Source organism: Suncus etruscus, chromosome 1 (genome assembly GCF_024139225.1).
Source record: "Suncus etruscus isolate mSunEtr1 chromosome 1, mSunEtr1.pri.cur, whole genome shotgun sequence".
Classification (NCBI taxonomy): domain Eukaryota; kingdom Metazoa; phylum Chordata; class Mammalia; order Eulipotyphla; family Soricidae; genus Suncus; species Suncus etruscus.
The window spans coordinates 54087419-54100175 of NC_064848.1; the positions used below are offsets into that span (position 1 = coordinate 54087419).

Sequence of the window (12757 nt, forward strand, 5' to 3'; positions counted from 1 at the left end):
ACAGAAAATGTTTTTTATTTCCTCATACCCTTTTTATTTTATTAATATTGATTTTATCTTGGTCTTTGGGCCACATGCAGCAACACTTTATATACCTGGGGATCTGTCTCTGAATATTCAGTTTTATTCCACTCATCTGAGTGTTTGTCTTTATTATAGTACCATGTTGTTTCAGTTGCTGCCACTTTGTAGTACAGTTTGAAATTGAGGAAGGTGATTACTTCCCATATTTTCCCCCAAAGGGTTACTTTAGCTATTTTGTGGAAATTTATCATTCCATTTGAACTTCAGGAGTTCTATTTCTTTAGAAAACATCATGGGTCTCCTTATAGGAACTACACTGAATCTGTACAATGCTTTGGAGAATATTGAGCAGGCACATTTTAAACTTCAGTTGTTGTAGATTGGATCTCTTTATTACAATATTGTTTACTCTGTATCATAGCTGTATAGTTTTTGCTATCAAGATGAAGTCTATTTGACTTTTTTCAGCTCACTATTCTGAAAAGTCTGATTTGTAGTCTTAACATGATCCACAAGGTGGAGCTAATTTTCTAGACATTTACATAATAGACTTGACAAAAGCAAAGTATCTTTATCTAGTAAAAATAACCATTTTATTTCTTCAGTACATTTATGTATTTACAAGCAGAATATTCATTTATATAGTGAAGATTTAATAGTGAATATCTCTATAGTGAAGATTTAGTTAACATTAAAATATAATCTAGGGGCAGGAGAGAAAGCACAGTGGTAGGGCATTTGCCTTGCATGCAGAAGTGGTTCGAATTCTAACATCCCATATGGTTCCCCCGAGCTTGCCAGGAGAAATTTCTGGGCATAGAACCAGGAGTAGAACCTGAGTGCTGCCGAGTGTGATCCAAAAACATATATATATATATATATATATATATATATATATATATATATATATATATATATATATAATCTAGCATCTATAATAATTGATGTTTTGCAGATAGTATTGTAGATGTATTTCCAAACCTTCCGTTTGAGGAAATAAAAATTGTGAGTTTCCAAAGGAGATTTTCAAATGCAGTTACAGAAATGGTTATTGGCAGTGAGATTTTTAAGAAACAGCTGTCATTTCTACATCCTGTTAGAGTTTCTGTAACTTTTTTTTCTTCCAGCTACATTTCTTTCTCTGTAGGGTGTATAGATAAGATGGATATTTTGCTTTACTTCTTTGATGTCCTAAACCTTCAGTAGTTTTTGTTCTTCAACCTGTTCATTATAAATTTACATTAGCATTTCTGTTTGATCTCTTCTACTCTCTTCATTACTTCAGTAGTTTTGTTTCATAGCTCTTGCTGATACTTCATTGTGGGGGTTTCTGGTTTCCCAGGGGTTGCTGCCTACAGCTTGCAGTTTACAGTGTTTGTCATGTTTATATTTATGTTGGTGTTGACCCTGGAATGGATGGGTTGGGAGAAAGGGCATTGCACAAGAAACTGGATGGAGTCATGGGAGAAAGTGCCAGGGTGGGTAGAACAGCCACTTGGATCTTACTGAGACAGCCAAACTTTTAGCTCCCTGCCACTTTTATTAGCCAGAGTTTAACATAAATCAGTTTGACAGGCAGGGATGACATAATTTAGGTACTTGTGCTAACTAATGCAGAAAATTGAGAGGAGAAAAAGTAAAAAGTGATTTTACAATTGTTCATAATATTACAGATGGAACACTTAATAGGTTAATTTCTGTTTTTAAAATTCAAAATGAATTACTCTGTGTAAGCTCTTTACCTACTGCTTTCCTGAATGCTTTCATTCACCCAATTTCATAATAATCTCACTTCTTTTTAAGTTGTTTATGACCCTTGTATTTATAGAATCTGAATACCTTGCAATTGTTGTGAATGAATGTTATGTAGTGGCTGTGGTAAATAGAACATAAATGGAGGTAACACTTCCATATGTATGTTGCTGCATGGGGCCTCTCTGGTCCAACCTAACTCCTTTATTTTTAAAATATCAAAACAACAGTCAATGGGGCTGGAGAGATAGCATGGAGGTAGGGTTTTTGCCTTGCATGCAGAAGGACAGTGGATCGAATCCCAGCATCCCATATGGTCCCCCGAGCCTGCCAGGAATGATTTCTGAGTGTAGAGCCAGGAGTAACCCCTGAGCACTGCAGGGTGTGATCCAAAAACCAAACAAAATCAAAACAAACAATAGTCAACACTGAAATCATGATACCCTGACTTTAACAATTGACCTTTAGAATGTGCCTGTCAAGGAATCAGAGAGATAGTACAGTGGGTAGGTCATTTGCCTTGCCTTGCACTGGCCTACCCAGTCTAATCACTGTCATCCCATATGGTCCCATGGAGCATCACCAAGAGTAACCCCTAAGCATCATCAGATGTGGCCCCAAAACAAACAAACAAAAAAAGTGTCAAAATGGTAGACTAAGGCTGAGGAGGATGGGAGGGAACCTGAGAACATAGGAGGAGGGAAGTTGTCATTGGTAGTGGATTTGGTGCTGCAACACAGTATATCAAAACTTAACTATGAATAATTTTGTAAATTATGGTGCTTTAATACAATTTTTAAAATAAAAAATTATCTATCTTTAGAAAATATATTTTACTGAAGACCAACTACATTGACTAATTTAAAAGTGAATATAGTAAATCTGTATCTTCATAGTAGCATGCATAAAGTACCATAGAATTATATTACTATTTTAAACTCTCAATGAACTAATTTCAATTTACTATATATTCTTCTTACAAATGTATTAGAAACATAAAACACTGTTTGGGAGGATTTATTTGTAGTATACTTCCTTTATACTATTAGGAAATACTTTATACTATTAGGAATTAGTATACTTTATACTATTATACTAGTAGGTCAGTGCTTTTATTATATTTGGTAAAATGGAATTTATATTTTTAATTAATATCTTTATTTAAACACCACGATTACAAATATGATTGTAGTTGGGCTTCAGTCATGTAAAGAACATCCCCCTTCACCAGTGCAACATTCCCATCACCAAAACTATTCATAAGCACATCTTCTACATCTGGAATGCCTAGATTCAAAATTGGGCTGTACTATTTTACTTATATTGGGCATACTATGACCTCTTACACCTTAATTTCTTCATCATTATTGTGAACATTAGATAAATGAAGTATTTTATAAATATATAGATATATATCTAACCCAAAATAGCATACAGTTTAAAAATATGCATATATTCCCAGAATAGCGTATTATTTTAAAAGTATACATAAGGTTAGAGTGACAGATAATGCAGCAGGTAAAGCATTTGCCTTACATGTACCCAACTTGGTTCAATCATTGGCATCCCAAAGAGCCTCCCAACTCTACCTAGAGTGGTCTCTGAACATAACCAGGAAAGCTCTAAGCCGTACCAGATTTGGTCAAAAACAAACAAACAAAAAAACAAACAAAAATGTATGCATACATGTTATTTACTGTTTGCTGTTATGAACTGAGTAATATTTATATAACTTCACTGAAGGTGTTTTCTAAAATAAATTTTATTAAATATTTTTCACAGGATATACAAAATAACCTATATAATTTGAAAGTAGTTTAGCTCCTGGTATTTGAAATTTCAAATGCTGTCCATCTATTATTAAATTGTCTCTCAATATGCACAGTGAAAAGTAGGAAACTGTCCTGGCTTAAGTCAGAAATGTTAAAAATTAGAAGAGCTGGGCCAAGTGGTTGTGCAAGCCCTAAGTCATTTGCCTTTCGTGCATTAGCCTAGGATGGAACATCCCCCAGCATCCCATATGGTCCCCTAAGCCAGGAGCAATTTCTAAGTGCATAAGCCAGGAGTAACCCCTGAGCGTCACCTGGTGTGGCCAAAAAAAAAACAAAAAGAAAAACCAGAAAAAAATATTAGAAGAGTTTTCTGTAGCAGTTTAGTGTGAATTAGTTGTATTCAGCTTCCAAGATAGCTGAAATAGTATTAATAAAAGGTGATTGCATTAAGAGTGTGAGAAGTTAATGGAGTCTCTTTTTTATTCACAGCTTTCTTTAAATTATTAAACAAGGGAACAGAGAGAGAGAGAGAAAGAGAGACAGAGCTCAACATGCTAGTGTACAATATTGACATGCAAAAGGCTCAGGTTTGATTCCCAGTACCACAAGGCCCTTGAGTACTGCTGGGAATAACTTTATACACTGAATTAGAAATAAGGGTCAACCACCTTGAGTATAGCCCATAAGCAAATAAGTATGTGGTGTTTTTTTTTTTAAGGATAGACTATATGTTTTGCATGCAGAAGGCCTCTAATCTGTAATCACTTTTTTTTTTTATAAATTAAAGGGTTAAAGAATAACTCAGAAAAAGTGAAATGAATAGAATGAGGAAGAGATGAAAACCATGTCATATAAGGGGCACTCAAAAGTACTGGAAGGCTTGGATTGCCTCAGAATGACTCCATTCTGAGAAAGGAAATAATTATGATGTATAACGTTTTGTTTTGTTTTGGGGCACACCCAGCGGCGATCAGGCGTCACTCCTGGCTCTTCTCTCAGAAATAGCTCCTGGCAGTCTCGAGGGATCATATGGGATTTTTTTCATTGAACCGGGTCTATCCCAGGTCAGCCTCCTGTAAGGCAAATGCCCCATCACTGTGCTATGGTTCCGTCCCCTCTTTTTTATATGTATAATATTGTGGGGGCTTTGGGGACCCATACCTGGCAGTGCTCAGGGATTAGTTACTTCTTGCTCTGCGTTCAGAAATTTCTCCTGGCAGGCTCGGTGGACCATATGGAATTCCGGGAATCAAACCGAGGTTCATCCTGAATCTGTCGCATGCAAGGCAAACACCCTACCACTGTGCTATCTGTTGGCCTAATGTATAATATTTTGGTACCCCACCTCTGATTTTGCTTTTTCTGCCCAAATTATCAAAAATCTCCAAAATCAGTACGTTTTATAACTTGGTAACTTGATCTTAACTTATAACTTGATTGTGAAAGAAGATTCGGGTAATCTCTTATTTTGGAAAATGTTTCCCCAGGGATTGAACTATTTCTGAGACTCAGTAGTTATAAAAAATTTCAAGTCAGAAGAATCTCATAAAGTATTAAAGAAGTAGAGTTTGATGAATTTCCTCCCAGTGAGGAAAGCACAAAGGTGCTTATGGTGGAAGTCAGCCTCCTTAGTAGGACAATTTACAGCAGATAGTCAAGTAGTACATTTACTGATGACAGCAGATAGTAACAAAAAGTAGTATTCATTCTGTCATATTCCAAGTATTTAGTAAAGGCTTTTTTCTTCTTTACTTGGGAGAAAAAAATTAATAGTGACCTAATTAAATTTAAAAAGTAATAGTCTGAATTAATAATGTGAATCTGTCAGAGAAAAAAGTAGTAGTAACCTAATTAAATTTTTAAAGTTAATAGCTTGACAGTGGTGGAAGAAGAACGACACTGGTGATGGGATTAGCCCTGATTCACTGTATGTCTGAAACCCAACTATACTATAAATGACTTTGAAAGTTACAAAGGTTTCAAGAGGTGGGGCGGGACGTACACACACTGATTTCTGCCGGTTTCTGCTGGGTGTCAGAAGGGCGCAGAATCCATCTTGGGCCATGCTGCTCCCAGACGCCTGAGATGGGATTTCATCAGCGTTCCTGCCTTTGGTCCTGCCTGCTTCAGTGGTGGGACAGGACAGGACGTACATAGAGTGATTCCTGCCGGTCTCTGCTGGGTGTCAGAGGTACTCAGTGGTCAGCGGTCATTTTGGGCCTTGCTGTTACCAGCAGCCTGAGATTAGATTTCTTCAGCGTCCTTACTAGCGGACTTGCCAATGAATACCACCACAACACTTAGAAAAACCCACAATACAACTGTAACAATGGGGAAACAACAGGCCAACACCAGGCAATGAAAATGAAAATGGCAATTCTGAAGACCCCAAAACGGCCAACCACCTAGTTAGTCTCTCAGATATAGAGTTTAGAGAAGAAATATGGAGGATGTTCAAGGAACTCAAAGAAAGTATAGAAGAGAATACTAATAAGAATCGAGAGAACATGAAGATAGAAATCAGAAAACTCCAAACTGAAATATCAGGTCAAATAACAGGTCTGAAAAACTCAGTAGACGAATTAACAGGCAAAATAGATAAGCTCTCCAACAGGGTAACAGCAGCTAAGGATAGAATTAGTGTGCTGGAAGATGAGATGCATAATAACTCCATACAGCAGAAGAGACTGGAAAGTCACAATGGTTTCAATAAAGTAAAATAAAATTTTAAAAAGTTAATGAACATAAAATATTAGTAGTCTGAATTAGCTTTTACTTAGGAGTAAATTTCTGAAAAATATTTTCTTCATCTTAATAATCATCACAATACCTTTAAAGTGTCATGCTAATATACTTCCTTTGTAAAAATATCCTAAACTCTCTTTACCCATCTAGATATACCATATTATTTCTGACATATCTCAGATACTTAAAAGTCATATTTAAATTTCACTAACTGTTGCTTCTATCCACGTAATAATTTATAAATTTCTTCTAGGGTAGAAATTAGCTGTATCGTGTTCTGGTATCTACTATGGTATCTAGCACATAGAGCAAAAATGTTCAACAAATGTGTAATAAGTTATAGAACTGTGACCATATTAAATACTTAGAATTTGAGTATAGTTCCAGATTACCCTAATTATATCAGCATATCTTTTTTTTTTGGGGGGGGGGATTTTGGGTCACACTCGGCAATGCTCAGGGGTTACTCCTGGCTATCTGCTCAGAAATAGCTCCTGGCAGGCACGGAGAACCATATGGGACACCGGGAGGGATTCTAACCAACCACCTTTGGTCCTGGATCGGCTGCTTGCAAGGCAAACTCAGCTGTGCTATCTCTACTGGCCCATCAGCATATCTTTTTACCTCCTCTTTATCACTTCCTTCCTGATCTTCTTAGAGTAAATACTTTTGCTTGCTTGTTCTGCACTACCAGTGTGTTGTAGTGATTAGCTGCCTACTCTCTGACCTCTTTTACAATAATAAATCTAAAGAGATTTTAGTAGTTTTTTCTTAGGATTGGCACATCTTTATGTTGCTTTTAATGGCATACTCAGATACAATCCTGTAACTGACATCACAAAATAGAAGAATTCACTATTGTTTTCCAATCTCTTCTAAAATAAGCGATATAGATGTTTTGGTGCTTTTATTGTTTTCTGGTGCTTAGAAATTTCTTGAGATATGTGGACACTCCATCCTATCTAATCCAGCTGGCCAGCTATGGAGCTAGAGACACTTACCAGATATGTCCTCCAACTCAAACTAATGACTACTGGGATTGTAGATTGGTGGGGAGATGTAAGGCGAATCTCTGAGTTTTTTGACTTAGATGATGTATACAGTGAAGCTACTTCCAAATAGTAGGGAATATAGAAAAGTTTTAGACATTCAAATTTTGAATATGCTGAGTGTTGTTATATTCTAAAAGAGAGTCACATGATTATATCTAGTGAGAAAATGGTTACAACAATATGAAAATTAGGGAAAAGGTAATATTTGAGCCTTCTTGTATGGATGGGATTTCCTTGCATATATTATAGCATTAGAATTCAGTTTTTACCAGAGCATAGAATTTAAATGTAAAGAAAAGAAAAGTTTGAAGTCAGGAGAGCCATGATCTGAACATAAGAAAAGCCAGGGTTTCACTACCCCTCAAAGTAACAAAATTGAAAAAAGTGGGGCTGTTGTTAGTCTCAAATATTGTTTCTCTAAGATAAGAACCGGGGGATTTCTCCTGTGGATTTGATAGAGTCATTTAATACTGAGAATAACTTTAGTCAAATGCAGAAACCTCTTTATAGATTGAGGTTTAATTGCTAGGCGAGGGACTAACACAGAATGTATAGGAAAGTCTCTTAAATCTGAAAAAGAAAAAATGGAGTAGTCAAATTACTATAAAGCATATATAATTCAGGTCTTCCAACTAACTTCTTAATACCTGACTAATCTATCAAGAATCTCAACCAAATCAAAGAAATAGGGTTATCTTAGTGGCTAGTGCCATGAAATGTTAAACAGATGCTATTTTTACTCCTATTTAATTAAATGTTATATAATATTTAAATGTAGATTGCCCTCCTATGAAGCCATTCTGCATACTGTGGGCTAAAACCTCTAACTCATTCTTTTATTCTCACAATAAATATTTGGCAAAATTTTTCCATAGGATTAATAGTAATTTTTGTTTGTTTTGGGGCCACACCCTGTGATACACAGGGTTTACTCCTGGCTCTATGTTAAAGGATCAATCATTATTGATAGGAGACTATATGGGATGCTGGGGATTGAATCCATGTCAGCCACATGCAAGGCAAGTGCCCTACCCAGTGTACTACTGCTCTGGCCTAAAATTGATGCCATTTTATATGACTAATCTCAAGTAACCTATAACAATGGTTTCCAGGTTTATCTGGCCTACTTCCCATTCAAGAAAATAAATTACTTGATGCTCCCCTGAAAGTCAGTCTCTCTCTCTCCCTCTCCCCCCCCCTCAATCTCTCTCCCCCCCCTCTCCTTTTTGGGCCACACCCTATGACACTCAGGGGTTACTCCTTCCTATGCACTCAGAAATTGCTTTTGGCTCGAGGGACCATATGGGATGCAAGGGGATCAAACCAAGGTCTGTCCTAGATTTGGCCACCTGCAAGGCAAATACCCTACCACTGTGTTATTACTCTGGCCCCTGAAAGTCTGTCTCTTTAGGTAAAAATAACAGATAATGTTCTAACTTTTATTATTCTAGCATTGTAGGGAGGACAGAGAGGAGGGTATCATCCACTTTGAGAAATACTGATCTATAATATTTCTTTCAAATGTAAATATATATGAACTTTGTTACCTATTGTCTCTCCCTTCCCCATCACAAATAATTGTGCCCTTGTTGATCATTTGAAATAGTCATTTGAAATGAAGTTATTAATGCATTCAAAGCCTTAATCAACATGGACCTAATGTTTCCCTTGTTTCTGGATGATGCCTGGGTGGATATTTACTCTAATCATTTTTAGTTTGAGTTACTTTGAGCTTTCTACTACCAATACAAATTTTACAGCCTTGGCAAAATGTTCTCTTTATCATAAACTTTTTTCTCTATTTTTTCTTAGTTGTGTTTAAGTAAATGTTAAAACAATAACATCTAATTTGGTTTTTGTCTTTGCTATCACCTTTGTGTACTCATAACTCACCTTTCTACCCAAATTTGCTTGCTATTATGGTCTTTTAAAAAATGGAATGAGCTTTCTTGACATATTATGTTTCATTTTATTTTTCAATTTTTATTATCTATAATGAGGTTTCAGGAATGTATCCACCCACCACCATAATGTCAGTGTCCAATGTCTCAAGGTCCCCTGGCATCCACACTACCATACTCTCCTGGCAAACTCAGTTTCTTTGGCTTCTGGCCATCTATGTTCCCTTACTATGTTTCTTTATGTTATGTTTCATATCAGAAAGACCATAATGCATTTGTCTGTTTCCTTCTCACTGACTTCACTCAGCTTAATAGCTGTCATTTTATATACAAAGCAGAAAATTTATAACTGCATATTTTTCGTAGATGAAGAGTATTTTAGTATGTGGTATATACCACATTTTCTTTTTTTTAATTTATTAATTTTAATATATGTTTTATTTTTTATTTTTTTTTACTTTATTTAAGCACTATGGTTACAAAATTGTTCATTATTGAGTTCTAGTCATACAAAGCACACCACCTTTAACCAGTGCACTTTCCCACAACCAATGTTCCCAGTTTCCCTCACACCCACTCCCCTGCCTGCCACGGGACAGACATTTACTTGTCTCTCTCTTTTTTTCATTTTTGATATTGTGGTTTGTACAATTGTTAACAAAGGGGTACCATGCATATCACTTCATCCCCTTTCAGCACCTAGTCCAGAGTAATCAGTTCCAAATACCAATGTTTCTTTCACTATTCATCTGTTCTTGGATACTTGTGTTCTTTCCAGATTTTTTTTTACTTTTTTTACTTTTTTTTTATTGTAAGAATTTATTCAAGAGACAAAATTGATTAACATAATGAGGTAAGCTAACATAACATAGAATAGTGACATAACATAACATATAATATAATTGATATAATAATAATACATGTAAGTCAAAGAAAGTTTCTGATTAAAAACATATTTTTTTCCATAATGGCTTACATATCTTTCACAGTAGTGTTTTAGGTACATATTAACATTGAATCAGGGGAATACCCATCACCAACTATGTCCTCCCCCCATTTTAGTTCCCTTTCTACAACCCATATAAACCACCATCACCCCCCGGGCTGCTAGAGTAGGTGGACCCCTCTTTGTCTGGCTTACTACTAGTGATCTCATATCTGTTTGGTCCTGGAACCCTCGTTTCCCCTTCTATTTAAGAGGCAGAGCTAGAAAAATCAAGGTATGTGGTTTTGTTTGAAGGCAAGAAAAGCAATAGAATGGGGTACAAAATAAGAGGGGGAAAAAAAAAAGAAGTCAAAAGTCAAATGGGCTGAGTCTCTCTAGAGGCTTCCAACCTCAGTTTGAGAGAGGATGTGAAAAAGGTAATTGAAATATCACAACAATACAGAAAAAATTATTGAATTAAATAATCGGTGAGCACTACAGCAATAAAGATAGGTACCACACAATAGTCTCGGTTCTGAAATCAACTCATGCTCGAATGCAAAAAGAAAGAGAAAGACAAGACAAAATAAAATAAAATAATATTGGAGACATCAACCAAAATCTCCACACCAAAATAAAGACGTCAAAAAAATCGATCAATCGATAAATAAACATGTGGAAAAATGATTGTTTTGTGCTTTTTTTTTTTCTCCTTTTCTTTATCCACCTGCATAGGCACAGTAACTATTGGGGTTATTGTAGAGGGAGTTCCCTTGACCTAGGAGACACAGGGTTTCTCCACCCCTGAAGTATACTGTCATGGGATTAACTCTAGACTCCTTGCATGATCATTTACTCCCCCCTGGCTGCTTTCGTGGTGTGCAAAAGACTTTTGCTTTTTCTTGGATGGTAAAATCAGACCTCTGTTTCTAGAGATCTTTGTGGCTGCGCAGCTCAGGGAATGGAGTTTATGAAGTCTTTCTTTGTGGTTCTAGCAGTTATGTTTCTTCAGTGTCTTTTTTTTTTTTTTTTTTTGGTTTTTGGTTTTTGGGCCACACCCAGCGATGCTCAGAGGTTACTCCTGGTCAGAAATAGCTCCTGGCAGGCACGGAGGACCATATGGGACACTGGGATTTGAACCAACCACCTTTGGTCCTGGATCAGCTGATTGCCAGGCAAACGCCACTGTGCTATCTCTCCGGGCCCTCAATGTCGTTTTAATCCATCTTCTGTAGTTGGTATTCTTGGTCGTTATGTTGCTCCTAGACTGGAGTCTGGGATAAAGTCTTTCGTTATGTTTCCGGAAGACCCGTTCAGTTGTGGTTGTCTCAGTCAACCTTCTGGAATTGGAGCTCTTGTTTGTTGAACAGATCGTATTCCAAAAGCTAGGCTTGAGCTTTTTGTTGCTGTTGTTGTTGTTGGTGGTCCCTGAATGTATACTGTCCAGTCTTGGTTGCAACAACTAGTATATAGCGATCTTGGCTTTTGCACATATCAAAGGGTGACTTGTTTTCTGATTTTGTCTTATTGATAGCTGATGAGCACATTTTCTTTATCCATCTGTTATTGATCACTTTCGTTGCTTCCAATTTTTGGCTATTGTGCAATTAATATAGGAGTAGAGCCAGAGTGATAGTACAGTGAGTAGAGTACTTGCCTTACACAAGACCCACCCAGCTCTGATCCTCTGCTATCCATGTCCCCTGAGCTCTTTTGATTCCTGAGTACAAAGTCAGGAGTGTGTTCTTAGCACAACTCAGTATAGCCTAAGAACAAAGCAAAACAAAAAAATGAGCGCAGGAATGCAAATGCTTTTTTCAGAGAGTATTTTGGGATCCTCACATAGATGCTATTTTCTTATTACTGATAGTATTATGATTGAATTGCCCCAACTTGGGAGTTTCAGAAAGTCTTTTTTTATTTTATTTATTATTTTATTGTTGTTGTTGTTATTGTTGTTTTTGTTTTGTGAGTTGTTTGGGGGCCACACCAGGTGACGCTCAGTTACCCCTGGCTATGCATCAGAAATTGCTCCTGGCATAGGGAACCATATGGGACACTGGGGATCGAACCCAGGTCCATCCTGGGTCAGCCACATGCAAAGGAAATGCCCTAATGCTGCTCTATCACTCTGGCCCCTATTTTGGTTTTTGGGACACACCTATTGGTGCTCAAGGGTTACTCCTGGCTCTACACTCAGAAATTTGCACATTCAGGGGACCAAGAGGGATGCTGAGGATTGAACCCAAGTTGGCCATGTTCAAGGCAAATGTCCTACCCACTGTGCAATTTTTTGGGCCCCATCAGAAAAATCTTTAAATTCTTTCTAGTCAGGAAAAGTTTTCCCCATATAGTAAGGCATTTAGAAATGACTGTTTTAAGAAACTATAAGTCAATGTATTTCATATTAAATAAAATATTGAAATTAAATTATTATTAGCATATCAAGTATCTATAAGATACTTCTAATTATTTGTTATTTAGTTAAAATAAATATTTGACATTATCATTTTAAGTGAACATGAGTTAGTGTCTGCTCAATGTAATAACTACAGTATGTCTAGTTATATAAACCTTATCACTGAA

At 36.5% G+C, this 12757-nt stretch overlaps 1 protein-coding gene across 1 annotated transcript in view; it reads left to right on the forward strand.

Annotated features, from left to right (window-relative positions):
* The window catches only part of IFT74 (intraflagellar transport 74), a 111134-nt gene that overhangs the window by 71697 nt on the left and 26680 nt on the right, over nt 1-12757 (forward strand). The window lies entirely within an intron of this gene.